Raw genomic sequence first — 14208 nt, 5'->3', positions numbered from 1 at the left:
AGATCTGTTTCCTCACCAGAAAAGGGACAATGCTGTATTACATTATCTCTCATTTGCTCCCTACTCTAAAAATCTACGATCCTCTGAAATATTAAGCATCGGTATTATTCACTTTACAGGAAAATACTTTTGTTTATGGAATTTTGCAACATATCAAATGAACTTAAAATAACACTGAATCAGCATATAGTCCATGAATTCTTGAACCTCAGTTATTTTTAGGCTAGAATAAATAAGCGTCAAGATCTATGTCAAATATATAAACTGATTCCTACAGTGAAAGTATGACTGAAGTTTGGCTCTACTAGAAGTTTGGCTCCCCTCCCCCACCCCCACCCCCCAAAAAAAGGTAAGGGCCAAATCTTGAGGGATTTAAGGCATAGAAGAAATCCTGAAAAGATGGAAAAGAAGCCAGGATGATGAGATTGCAAAGGTAAAAAGTATAGGATCCGAAGTTAGTAAATATGTTTTTAAATGTGCTCTTTACTGTAAAAAGTTATCTAACCTCCATTTCGGAGACGACATTTAATAAGACAAATTTTTCTTAGCTTCTTTCTTTTCTCTCTGTAAAACACTGTAATATTCACATTGATTGCTCCGAGATAAAAACACCACTCACAAATATGACCACATACACATCTGTTCACACTAGCTGAGTTATATGTCTGTCAAAAATCAGTTGTTTGTCCCCAAATGTGTTTATGACATTTATATTTCTTAATGTAATTATGTAACTAACCTACATATTACATAAACCAAAAAAGGACTAAATTTTTTTTTTCCATGGAAACTGAGCTGAATGCTTTTGGAAAGACAGCACCTTATAAGTACGGTTTATACAACAAAAACAACTCAGAACCCCAGCTAGGGAACTCATGCTCAAAGAAAATGCCTTGGTAAATGAGCAAATATAGATGTGTGCTAATAAAGCACTTAAGATATACATGTACAAATATTTGGGAGATGGTGTTGGTGAAAACAAACCTCATTCCACTGCCATGAGGACAACTTTCCTTGCACAGCTTTTGTCCCCTCAGCGTGGGCATCAGAATGAACACATGGGGAGCAGAACCGCCCTAACTGACCCACAGACCTACAGTGTGACACAGAGCTGGCCCAGCCAACTGCCTTGTTGCACGCTACGCTACGTAGATGATTTGCAGCTAAAACTGGGATAATAAATTAAAGTAAAATATACAATAAATGATAAAAGAAGCTGATGTTGAGGAAAATGTAAGAGAGAGAAAAGGAAACCTAATAATCCCTAAGCATCCAAGGTGAGTATATGAATAGCTGTTTTCTATTTCATCTAAGAAGAGGACTTTAGGGTAACCCATTTCCCCCTTGTTACAGACGTTTAGGATATTTGGGGGAAATGTCCTGACTCTATATATTGTCAACTACTAGAACAGGTTGCCAAGAGAGGCAGTGAGATTAAAGTCTCAGATTTTTTTAATTTTAATTTTATAATTTATTTCTTGAGGTGACTTAACAGATTTGCTGCTCAGAATGTAATCCCAGAGCCAGCAGTACTGGCATCACCTGGGAGCTTGTTGGAAATGCAGAAGCTAAGATCCTACCCCAGACCAACTGAATCATTGTCTGCATTTTAATAAAATCTCCAAGTGATCTGTATGCACATAAAAGTTTGAGAATTTCCTTACAGCTTTTACATTAGACATTTGAATTTACAATATAGTTCATTTTATACCTCTTGAACATTACTAAGTGTGTACTTGGAATCAATAAAAAGGAATACCTCATTTAACAACAAAACCTTTCTTCTTCATCTTTATTGGAACTATTTATTCCTGATCTTCTAAAGAATAATTTAAAAGAACACTATTTCACCAGGCTGATATTCTTTTAAGGTAAAAGCCGCATCAGTCCAACTCATATTCATTCACATAAGTTCTTCCTACTATGAGAATGTAATAGAAAATTATAAAGGATATAAACTAAAATCCAAAACAAAGAGTCAATAACTTTAGTAAAGTGATCAAAAACTTTAATAACTACCAAAGTCTTAGGACTCAAGTAATTTCAACAATGTTGGCTTGCTATAACAAATCTCCCTACATGTTTCACACCAGAAGTTGCCAGTGATTTTTAAAGGTGAGGGGAGTCTCCTCTTTCATAAGAATCCCTGAAAATATCTTAAAATGACACCCTGCAAGAAGGGTTTGTGCAAAATATTACAATTGGTACAACTGGAAATTATCCAATTCCAAAAGCATCTTTTTAACACTCAAGCAAAAAAAAAAAAATAAGTTAAAATGGTAATTGTGGTTCTATTACTAGAGTTTGATGTTTCTGTGATAGAAGACATTAAATCTGATAAGTTCAACTGCTTTCCATTATCTGATTCTGAACATTGTTCTTGTTCTGAATGTGCCTAAGTAGCTCAAAACCATAAGAATTACATAACTCCACTTTAGTGAACAAGCAAATCACCTCAGAAAGCATTCCAAGGTAGTTTCGATTCAGTGGACCTGGGCTGCCACAAGCGACTCACTCTCTAAGGCCTGAGAACCCAAAGTTATGTTTTCCTCCTCCTTTTATTTTGTGTTTTAGGATGATGGGAACACGATAAACAGCCAGCCCTCAGTCACCATCCAGGCCCCACCAGTACAAAGAGGCTTTGTGACTGACAAGAGCATATATAAAAGGGAGGAGACCCACTTTTTTCTTCCTCTAGGGAAGACTATGGCTGAAATTTTAGAACTTAAAAGCTTCTCCCATTTCGACCAGCTCACCTTGCAGGTAAGCACCTACTTGGTTCAGCAGCTCAGTCACACATTAGAGACAGAATTCGTACTGAAAACTGATAATGGTGTAAAAATATTCTTTTACTGTGACTTTCAGCTCAGTGCAGCTGTAAGTAACATACTTCCTCCCCCAGGAAACCCTGTCACTAAACCTGTGCAGCACGGAAAATAAGCCTTCATGAGCGGAGATTTTATTTGACATTTTAAGGATACAGATAGCAATAAATTCAAATATTTCCAATTTTTGCTGTGACTTTTTAAAAGTGTCTAGAATAGATCTTGAAAGAAAAAAATTGATGATACATGATATAAATATTAATATAATTTCCTTCTATACCCTTCCATTCAATTCAATAATTTTCTATGGCAAGGACAGTGATTTTGAAACACCTCCCTCAAAATAAACAAAAACTACAGCAAAATTCTTCTTCAAAATACAATCGATATCAATAATCAACATCAATATATAACCAAATATAATCTATGAAATACATATTTGAAATATAATCAAGTTATAAACTAATAATTTCTTTTGCCAAAGACTATATAATTTAATTTTCATTCAAACCAAATTGGAACGTATTAGCAATAAACTTTCTAGGTATTGAAAGAACATCCTCATGATCAGTCTTTAAATGGCAATCCATGACTTTTTATTTTGATAAGCAAGAATGCATCAGACTTATATTTGAGAATATTTTCATTAAACGCCTGTTTCATGTAAGTAAATTTATCTGATCTTTCATCTTGTTTTCCTCTAATTAATAAGTACTTTTGATATTGTACCATAGCTGCATATATTTCTGAAATTAGTCTTCGTTGGCAAGCCTATAAAACCTTGTTTAAACTGCACTTGTCAAGTGCTACTACCAAGTAAAAAATTTAACATCCTAACTCAGAATTATCAAAAAATAAATTTCAGCACAATGTTGTATTAACAATCTTATATACACTTGCAACTTCTATGGTAGCTTCCTCTTTTGTTTTCCTTCTAATTCCAAAGTGTAGTGTCTCACAACTAAGAGCATGCATATTCTAAACTGCAGTTCTGATAATTCTGGAAAGAGAGCTGACAAGCCCTGCCAGGCACATGCAAGTTCTTCATTCTGTCATCCTCCAAGGGAACACTCCTTCAAATACACATGAGAAAAAGAGAAGTTTCCTGATGTTCTCTTTCAGCGTATGCCTATGTGCCCACAAAAACCAGAAGCATCCCTGAGGGTGCAGGAACCAGAGGGATATTTGATAGTGATATCACAAGAAACACCATGCCTCTGTGCAACAAAGGTTTGTTTCCAGATCAGATTTTTTAATAACATGTTAGTTGATATAATTTACATAACATACAACTCACTATTTAAAGTGTAACATTCAGTGATTTTTATAGTCCCAGCCTAGTGTACTCACCATCATAATTACTTTTAGAACATTTTCATCACCATTAAAAAAAATACTCATTGGTAGTCATTCCCCATTCCCTGCAAGTCCCCTAGTCATAAGCAACGCAGATTTACTTTCTATCTCTATGGATTTGCCTATTCTGGACATATCATATAAATGGAATCTTACCCTACGTGATCTTTACAGCTCAGACTTAAATAATAAAAATAGCTAACACTTATTGAGTGTGTACAGTGTGACACATTAATTCTTACAATAATCCCATAAGGTAAGTACTATCACTATTCCCATTTTAAGATGAGAAAGCTGATGCACAAAGAAGCTTAGTAGCTTAGCCAAGATCACAAAACAAGTTAGATGAAGTGAGGATTTGAACATAATGCAGCCTGGCTCCATAGTTCATGCTCTTTACAACTCTGCTACACCAAAGTGCCCCTTACTTACCTTTAAGCGAACTCACACGGTAGAAAACAACAGAAACAGAGTCAGGCTTGAAAAAAATGTAGTGAATTACAGCATTCCTTATAACCAATAAAATAAGCAGTTAACTGCCTCCAATTTGTACATCTGTATCAGCAAAGTCTAAGAACTTTCTGTGATTAGTAATAATTCTCCTTAAACAAGAAGATAGCACACAGAAGAGGATTCCCAGAACTTGAAAGAACAGACGCTTGGAATCATTATTTTGGTCATGTTCAGATTATTAAGAATTATCACCAGTTTCTTTTAGTGAAGAACTGAAGACTGGTATCAGAATCCTTTCTAGTGCTTCTAATAATTTGTTGTGTGCACCTGGTTAAGTGGATGTGAGTATAGATCTAATTCAAGAGCTTGCTGTTTAGACTAATCACAGAAAGTTCTTAGTCTTTTCTAATGCAGATATGCCAAGAAAAGGCATTTCATCATCCAGCAACATGGTATGATCTCATTTGAGAAGTTGGAGAAAGAACATAAAAATATATATGTGGAAGGAGAGGGGAAACAAGGAGGGGGGAAGAAAAGGAGTAAGGAAGGAAGGGAAAAAGGAAGACAGAGGGAAAGAAGGCAGGCAGGTGGAGAGGAAAGCAAAACTGACAGACAATGACATAGCAAACAGCCAATAAGGATATACACAAAGGTGGTAGTTACTCTCTCAAAGATTTTGTTTGGTGGTATTTTTCCACAACAAGCAAAATACATACATATATATATATATATATATATATATATATATATATATATATATATATATATATATATATATAATAAAAAATCAATATAATCTTAATTTGAAGCTATCTGCCCTCTAATGTGTTTTATAAAATTCTGGCTATTTTTCTATCTCACAAAGTATCAGGTCTCATTACAGAGTAAGTGTTATCATTCTTCTATACTCATCATAATTTCCAAATTTAAAAATCTCTCTAGGCATTATATCATAATTCAACCAAATAAAGCCAAAAGGTAATTCTTAAAAGTATTTCCAAATTTTTTCAAAAACATTATATCTCAAGCCCAAATGAGATGGAGTAAGTTATAATTATGACTATGGTGTATAGATGTGTAAGTCTGCATAGCGGAATCCCTGGTTTTGGCTAATACTATAGATCTTCTATTGTATACAATACGGTGGTATTTGGGTTAAGAATGAATAATAAATTTAATTCAAAGGAGTTTGTAATTTCAGACTTCATTTAAAAGACTCCTATTAAAAGACCTTCCTTTAAGGGAAAGGAAGCTTACATGGAGACAGTAGTTGGCCTATACCTCAGGGTAGCAAGCAGGTCTGCAGGCTAATTTTTGTAATAGACACCTGAAATACTAATGCATTACATTAGAAAGTTGAAAAGTCCTTTCCAGTTGTCTTAGTTTAAGCATTATTATAACAAAATACCAGACACTGGATGGCTTATAAACAACAGAAATCTACTTCTCACAGCTCCAGAGGCTGGGAAGTCCAAGACCAACGTGCCAGCCAATTCAGTGTTGAGCGATGCCCACTTCCTCACAGAGAGCCAACTTCTCACTGTAACCTCATATGGCAGAAGGGGCACTGCAGCTCTCTTGAGCCCCTTTTATACCAGCAAATTCTGGGAAAATACTGCCTTTTAACCACACTAAAGATACACAAAAATGAATGTAGATCCTTTCAATACAAATGGCCACTCTAGCAAACGTAACTTAGGCCTCCTCTTAGCCCACTCTTTCTAGCAATTGTTTCCTCTTTCTTATTCCTCCTCTTCTCTATCATTCCCACCTCTACAGGCAAGACATAAAACAGTCAATTGTGTGAAAACAGGGTCAAGTGCACAGCAGCTGTTTGAAAAATGACAGAAAAGTGCTCCAGACACTCAGGAATCACCTGTGGCTCTATTTCGTCAAGTTATGATAGAATATGATGCAGTATGATGCCTAAAGAGATCTGGAACTTGGCGGGAAAAGGATTCTCTGTTTGGCTCCATTCTTTTTTTTTTTTTAAGCTTTTATTTTCATTCTGGTTAGTTAATATACAGTGTTACATTACTTTTAGGTGTACATAGAGCGATTCAACAACCCCATACATCACCAGGTGCTCATCACAAGGCACTCCTTAATGCCCATAACCTTGTCTGGTTCCATTCTTTACCCATTTTAACATCTTCAGATTTTTTTTAACCAATTTCCAATGGACAGACTGGCAACTAGTTGAGAGTAAGGCTGGCAACAGAAAGACACAGCCAAATCTTGCTGCTCTGGGAATCTGGGGCCAATACTCTCCTTCCTCCTCACTCTCCTCCCCACCCACCTACCCCCAACCCCCACAGTGCCCATATACCCTATATTTCCAAGTCCCCCTCTTCTCTAGCCCCACTTACTGTGCTGTCCCAACACCCCTCTAGTCAGACGGCATCAGAGTAGGGAACAGGGAGAAGAAAGAAAAAGGAAGACAAGTGAAAGGAAAGCCCCAGGTTAAACCATAATCCCAATCTCTTGGCTCTTTAGTTTGCAGTATTAGCCTGTTTTTGTTTCTTTCTTTTTTTTTTTTTTTTAAGATTATTCATTTGAGGTGGGGGGGGAGGAGTGAGAGGGAGAGAGTCTTAAGCAGACACCTCACAGAGCATGAGCCCAATGTGGGGCTCCATCTCATGACCCTGAGAGATCACAACCAGAGCCAAAACCAAGAATCAGATACTTTGCCAACTGAGCCACCCTCTTCCTGAGAGGTCTAATTCTGTTCTTCTATCCCCTCACTTCCTATCTCCTACGCTCTGAGCTCTTGCTCCAACAGGCGACTCTGTGGAGTAGCTCAAGACCTAGACAATTCCAATCCTTCTGCTTTAGCTCTAACATATTGGAAATAAATGTATTTTCCTACAAATATCTTATCGTAAATATTATTTGTTTCTATAGTACCACTGGCACTATACTCCAAGTACATTTTATAGATTCATTTATAGGTTAACTTTAAAGGACTGGATTGTAAACATAAATATCATTTAAAAAATTATTTTTCTCATAGCCATAGGGATACTTTTATGGATGAAAAATTTAAAAAGAAACCAGACAAATAATTTACCAAAGCCACAGAATTAGTAAGTGGTAGAGCCAAAACCTAAAGAGAGGTCTGTTCGAATGCGAGGCACTGAAGACTATACAATTTCTATTATACCACGGAACCTCCAACACATCTATGTTTTTCATTAAGTAAATGAAAATTCTGAAAAGCTAAAAATTTTACTTATAATTATTAGATATTTTAAACTCCATATCATTTATTCAAACATTTACCAGTACTCTTTTACCTAAACCATGTCTAGCAATAATCACCAATGCTAATAAACTATTACTGACATCATCAGGAGAAAAAAAAAAGTACCTACATTATTTCAAGAATTCACCACTAGTGTTATAAATTTATCATATTATTTCTCTTACGAATATTTGATTTGCTGAGACTTCTGTTAAGGTAACAGATTCTTACACCCAAGAGTGATTTCTTGTTGCTCAAAATAGAAATGCTTTATTGCAAAATGCTTTGTTAAAATCTTCTGTGAATTGTCATTTCCAAAATAAAGACATTTTCATTTCTCCTAACTACTTAAGAAGAATTACTTATAAGAATTATTCTTCTGTTAATAAAATAAATACAACTGTAGAACTTGAAACAAATGACTTCTTATTCATGACACAGCTATTACTACTACTAAATTCCAGCTACACTGTATTTTATAGATTCAATAAAAAATAAATACAACTATATAGTGCCAACTCGATTTAGGTGAACAGTGCTAACAGAAGTTAAAATTGTTCTAGGTCAGAAGTGTACATCAGGTTCTTAAAGAAAAAAAAGATAAACATAATTATGGTTTACCCTTTATTTTAACTACAAACTGCCATCTTGATTCACAGAGGTTCCAATATCCAGTGGAATCTCAGAACTACTAGAACAAGCCTACAGGCATATTAATAGTGTAAACTCTTCATTGACTTAGTAACATGTGGATGTCTTCACTTCTTGAGCTTAGACATCAGTAAAAATAAATAAAATATTTACATTTAAAAACCACCCCAAAATGCCATTTTTATTCTTGAAAATAAAACTGCAAAGACAACTGACCACTTCTAATGTGACTGTGTGCCATCAAATCCGTAAGAGGTTGCATTTTAAGTTGATAGTATTTCTCTAAGCAATATTTCTCTTTGCTTTCTACTAAAAATAATAAACATTTATATTAGATATAAAATGTTTGTGCAATTTCTTTATCTAGGCACAGTATCTCAAAGGCTGACAGGCAAAAAGTGAAAACAGATTTGTCACAACTTCCATCCATAGATGGACTACATTCACCACATGGGCAGACTAATTCTCTACCCCCGAGAAAAGAAAGTCAGATTACAGTCATTTGACTTGATAATAAGCTCTGCATTGTCAGAAAAAGTGATTTACAAAATTTTGAACCTATGTTTTCTCACCTTTTCTGCTTGCTTTGAAGATAGCAACAGTCCTAATGATCTCTACCTTTTTTGCATAGGACAGATTTTGCATTCTTGGTAAGCTCGCTAGTATAATTGCCAATTATGGAAGTACCTCAATTCACCTGCATATATCTTCTGAGGAATGTTGGTTTCCCAAGCCCATGTCAATTTTTATTAACAAGTTAATTTACCTTTTAAGAACGACAATTTAGGAAGCCAAAGGCTTCAGATTTTTCTATTTACTACCTCTTCTGTATATAGCAGTCCTCTTCCACTTAAACCATATGTTCAAGGCTTTCAAACAGAACTTCAATTTCCTCCTAATCATCTAACATGATCTCTCTCAGACAAACAGAGGTTTAAGAATCAAGCTATCTATGTTGACATTTTGGACTGCATTTTAGACCATTTATCTTCCCTTTCCTAATTCCACAACTTGTTAATCTCTCCTGCTTGTGCAACCTTCTTTTTACTCACTTAAACTTTCCCATAGCCTAGTCTCTCTTGCCTAAAAAAATAAACAACTAAGAAGGAATCCAAAAGAAAACCTTACTCCTGTAACAACTTACCCTTTCTCCTCTCAAACTTCTTGAGTTTATTATACTCATTCTGCTTCCTCAGCTCACACTTTTTTTGCATTTACTAAAAAAAAGGTTGCATTTTGCAACCTTCCTCAAAAAATAATTGACAAAATTAATTGTATATATTTAAAGTGAACATAATGTCACATTTCTCAATCTACTATAACAACAACAAAAATTTCTCTAGCTGGTGACCACTGACCACCAGGTTGCTAGAGCAAATGAACATTTTTAGCCCCTACCTTAATGAATATATTTACAACATTAACAGGAAAGATAATGCCCTCATTCTTGAAATCCTCCATTTTAATTAACTTTCTTTCCTAGTTTACAGATAATAATCACTACTCATAACTCTACTTCTGCTAGTAATAATCACTGAGCTAGGTGCTCACCTGTATTAGCTCAGTATTTTTTCACACTGCTGTCATTACTCATTAGTGGTTCAAAGCAGCTTTTTAAATAATTAGAATAAAAAATATCCAAATGTATTCCATTTAGTAAAGTTAAGTATTATTCTGGAAAATTAATGTGTGTGTGTATTCACAATATAAAATATAGTCCTTATTTTGGGTCATATTAAAAAGTTTGAAAGAAACTGTGTCTAATTTAATCACCAGAACCTGACCTATGAGGTCCACATAATAACTTCTACTTTTTAATAAAGAAAAAACTGAGCATACAGAAGTTGTACAATTTGTACCCAACCAGCTGGTGTGACAATCAAGCATAGCCTCTATTTATCTCCTAATCTCCAAATACCCAAGTGATATTTATATCTTTTAATGTGAATGTCTTAAATGCACTTCAAGCTCAGTATTTGCAAAACCTGTAACCAATTTCCACACATTTTCTAATTTGCTAATTTCCAGTGTTTCTCTCTTCTTCATCCAAGCATCAATCCTGATATCTCAGATAGATCCACTCTTTACTATGTCATTACCATTCAGTCATACCCCCACCATTTCCTTCCAGGATAACTGCAACAGTATCCTCCCATTACCTGCCATTCTGCCCCCTCTAAACCTCCAATTCACTCTCTGCTTTGCTGGAAGAAATCTCTTCAAAATACAAATCTCATTATTTAGGGCAAACTCTCCTAATCCTGAAGTAAAACTTTTAAAGTTCAAATGCCATATATAATTTTCTAGACTCGATTTTTGTGTAGTTCTAGGCAGTACTTTGAAAAAATAGAACCTAACTGATATTTAAAGGACTTTTGTTAAAATCAATAATGGTCAAAAGACCCAGATCAAAAGTTATTTACTTGCCCTTAAAGTTACTTCAAAGATACTAGGTTACGTTTACATTAGGAGATTCGAGGACAATCACAAACATCTTTCACTCAAAAATGCAGATAGCCAATAAATAATTCATTTCATTTTCTTAAAAACAAAATACATTCATTATCTTGAGACTAATGAAACAGTTTATTATTTGTACCTTCACAGAGAGTTGACTAGAATTCATCAATGGCAGGCATCAGTACTGTTTCTAAATAATGTTTTAAACACAACAACAACCAACTTTAATTTGCACTGGATTCTAAATAAAAACGCAATGTTTTTCAATGTTTATAGCAGATTAAGATATGTCTCCTGTGAATCAGTCATACACAGTCCATAGATTATCTGCTATGACAACAAGTCTGAGCCTTTCAATCTACATGTTTAAACAAACTGTTGGATTTGTTGCTGCCTTTGCAAAGGCAGGTGGAAAGAATTTCCAGCTAGGTACTCACCAGGATGGGATCAAAGTTGTCATGATATGCTTTATGACACTATTTTAAATTAAATTATTAAAGAAAAGTGAAGCTGAATTATTTCACTTTTCTAAACTATGTGCTCTCCATACACAGATACCTAATATTGAAAATAAAACCAATAAATAAATTGCTTAAAAGCGTAGCATGTTTGTTTTTTGTGAGCAGGATTATGTGTAATACTTTTGGCATGCTGTTTGTGGTGTTGTTGATTCTTTCCTTTGCCTTTCGGTTAAAAAAAAAAAGAGTTAATGGTTCAAAAGAAACTAATTTCTTCTCTCCACATGACTGTTGGAAAGATTCTAATCAAGCCTAAATCAACAACTATAATAAATGCCTGACTTAAAAAAAACAGGTTGCTTTAGCCGTTAAGTACACATTTGGAAGTTTTAAAAAAAATGTGCTTTAAAGGTATGCATGAGAAAAAAAATATTCTACCAAATTTTCAACCATGACTTCTGCTTCATAGTGACAGACATGCTCTAAGATAAAGTTATGACAACAACATACAAAATAATAACATGATTGAACAATGGAAGCAGAATCATTATGAAGAATGCCCACTGGGGGCTGTACAGAAAGACTTCTTTCAAAATATCTTCAAAACATTGTACCCCAGTTCCTAACAGAATCCACAGCATATGTTGGTATCAAGAGACACCTGGATGGATGGATGGCCAGCTGGCTAAGAACTAGAACTCTCTTCACATATTACCCTTCGTCAACCCAAGCCTCTGAAGTTTTCTCAGGATTCTATCTGACTGTAAGCCTTATTTCTGGTGCACAGATTGAAAATCAAGATCACCATGTATGAAAAAATGCATGTGAAAAGAAAACTGTACCTATTAAAAATAACAAAAGAACTACTCAAAAGTAAGATGTTTTCATTACGTATTTTAATAGCCATCATTTTAATACTAAGAACACTGCATTACTTTTTAAGTAAATTCATACTAAAACCATCACATCCTACATGTCACTTTTAGAAAATACTATGGAACTACTTCCTCAAGTTCCTTCTCTAAATAAATAAAATTGGCACATTTTCTCTCTATTGAAGGAGGGTTTCATTTCCCTTTTTCGCACTTAAATAAAAACACAAGTTGATTAATTTCTAACATAAAATGATTCCCTTCTCAGAGGAAATTTCTATAAATGGAAACCTACGAACAATATCATTTGATACTTATTTATCTAATTTTAAGCAATTAGAATTAAAATTGTTAATAAACGGAAAAAATGTGACCTCAAACATTTGTATATAAAACTGAGTTTTAAGAACAAAATAATTTAATGCAATTAGACTCCCTAACTGCTATATACAATGTTGTTTGTTCATTCCAAACACACGCTGGAGTTCAGACAAACATGTAACATTGTTTTGTTTGATTGTAGTACTTTATAAATGGTTTTATTTTACCATTTGCCAAACCCCTTTTGTTGAGTTATTCAAACTAACTTCTGCCAAGAACACTAGGAATTTGGTGATAGTGCTTCTTTTAGAAGAAAACAACCCCTTTCCTCAGAAAATTGAAAATGTTTATCTTGGCACTAAAACCTTGTATTGAGCCTTCTGGAAAGTATTTTAAATTGTTGTTTTTAACCTAGACTTTGTGACTGAAACAGGAAAAGGTTTCATAGCTCTACACCAAAATACATATTTATAGGGCTGATTTTCTTTCTACACCAAAAATACTACGTTGATGGCAGCAGTTTTCAAAGTACGATTTCTGAGGACGAACCTAAAACTTGGACATTATCACTATACTCAACATACAATTTGTTTTTTAAACCTCAAAAACTGACGACTAAGAAATGCTAACTGTTGATCAAATACACTGTCTTTAAGTGTCATACTGGAAGGATTGTTGCATTTAACTATCTGCTTTTAGGAATTTTCACAAAAAGAAAATTTACTAGATACTTTATTTTCCTCCTGTGTATGTCAACAGAAGATAGGTTTCTAAGTTTTTCTCTTTTTTATATTTTCCTCACTAGGTATGCTTTACCCTCAGACTAGATGGACGTAAAGATTAACGACATGAACTTTTACAATATTGTCTTATAATAATGTATCTAAATACAATACGCAATTTTTGAAAACTGATGGAACAATATAGTCATTGTCTCTAACTCTTCTACCTCACCCTTAAATTGTTAAAATATAAGAAAGACACCACACGGTAGCTCAAACAATTTCACAAAGACCCCCAGAGAGCTGTGATGATTTTTCAGTCACTAATAACTGGCAAAAAATATTATGCACCCATTACCAATACTTTGCAAATTAAGATCTCTCTACCTTGAAATTTGATCCATTTTTCCCTTCTAATGGCCTGGCTGTCCTTTTACAAGAATAACAGCAGAATAAAGCAACAGCTTTAAATGTGCATGTAAAATTTCTGATAAAGTCATAAGTTAAAATCATACCATTGTGCTTATCAAATATTTATTAGGATGTTCTGGCAGGAAATTACTTGTTTTAAAATTTCAGTATGGTTGAATTGTCTGATTTAGGTAAAAAGAAAAAATAAGTATATCCACCAATTATATCTTATTAAAATCTACAACTGCTTTTGTCAATCAAGTACAAATTTTAATTTAAAAGTTTGGTCCTTCCTGCTGTGATTGAATTCTGCCTATATCCAGAAAAAATCAAGAAAAAGTCTATTCAGATACCAGATACCTAAAATCAGGTCCACAAAAGAACAAAAATTCACTTATCAGTATTTGAGACTATTAATTTTTATATTCAGCTTTC

At 34.2% G+C, this 14208-nt stretch overlaps 1 protein-coding gene across 2 annotated transcripts in view; it reads right to left on the bottom strand.

Moving 5' to 3' along the window:
* Positions 1-14208, bottom strand: part of TMEM135 (transmembrane protein 135) — a 248623-nt gene that overhangs the window by 71560 nt on the left and 162855 nt on the right. The gene's annotated exons all lie outside the window — the stretch shown is intronic.

This window comes from Ursus americanus, chromosome 16, assembly GCF_024610735.1.
Source record: "Ursus americanus isolate L20-20 chromosome 16, mUrsAme1.1.p, whole genome shotgun sequence".
In the NCBI taxonomy this organism is placed as follows: Eukaryota; Metazoa; Chordata; class Mammalia; order Carnivora; family Ursidae; genus Ursus; species Ursus americanus.
This window is presented reverse-complemented; position numbering and strand designations above follow the sequence as displayed.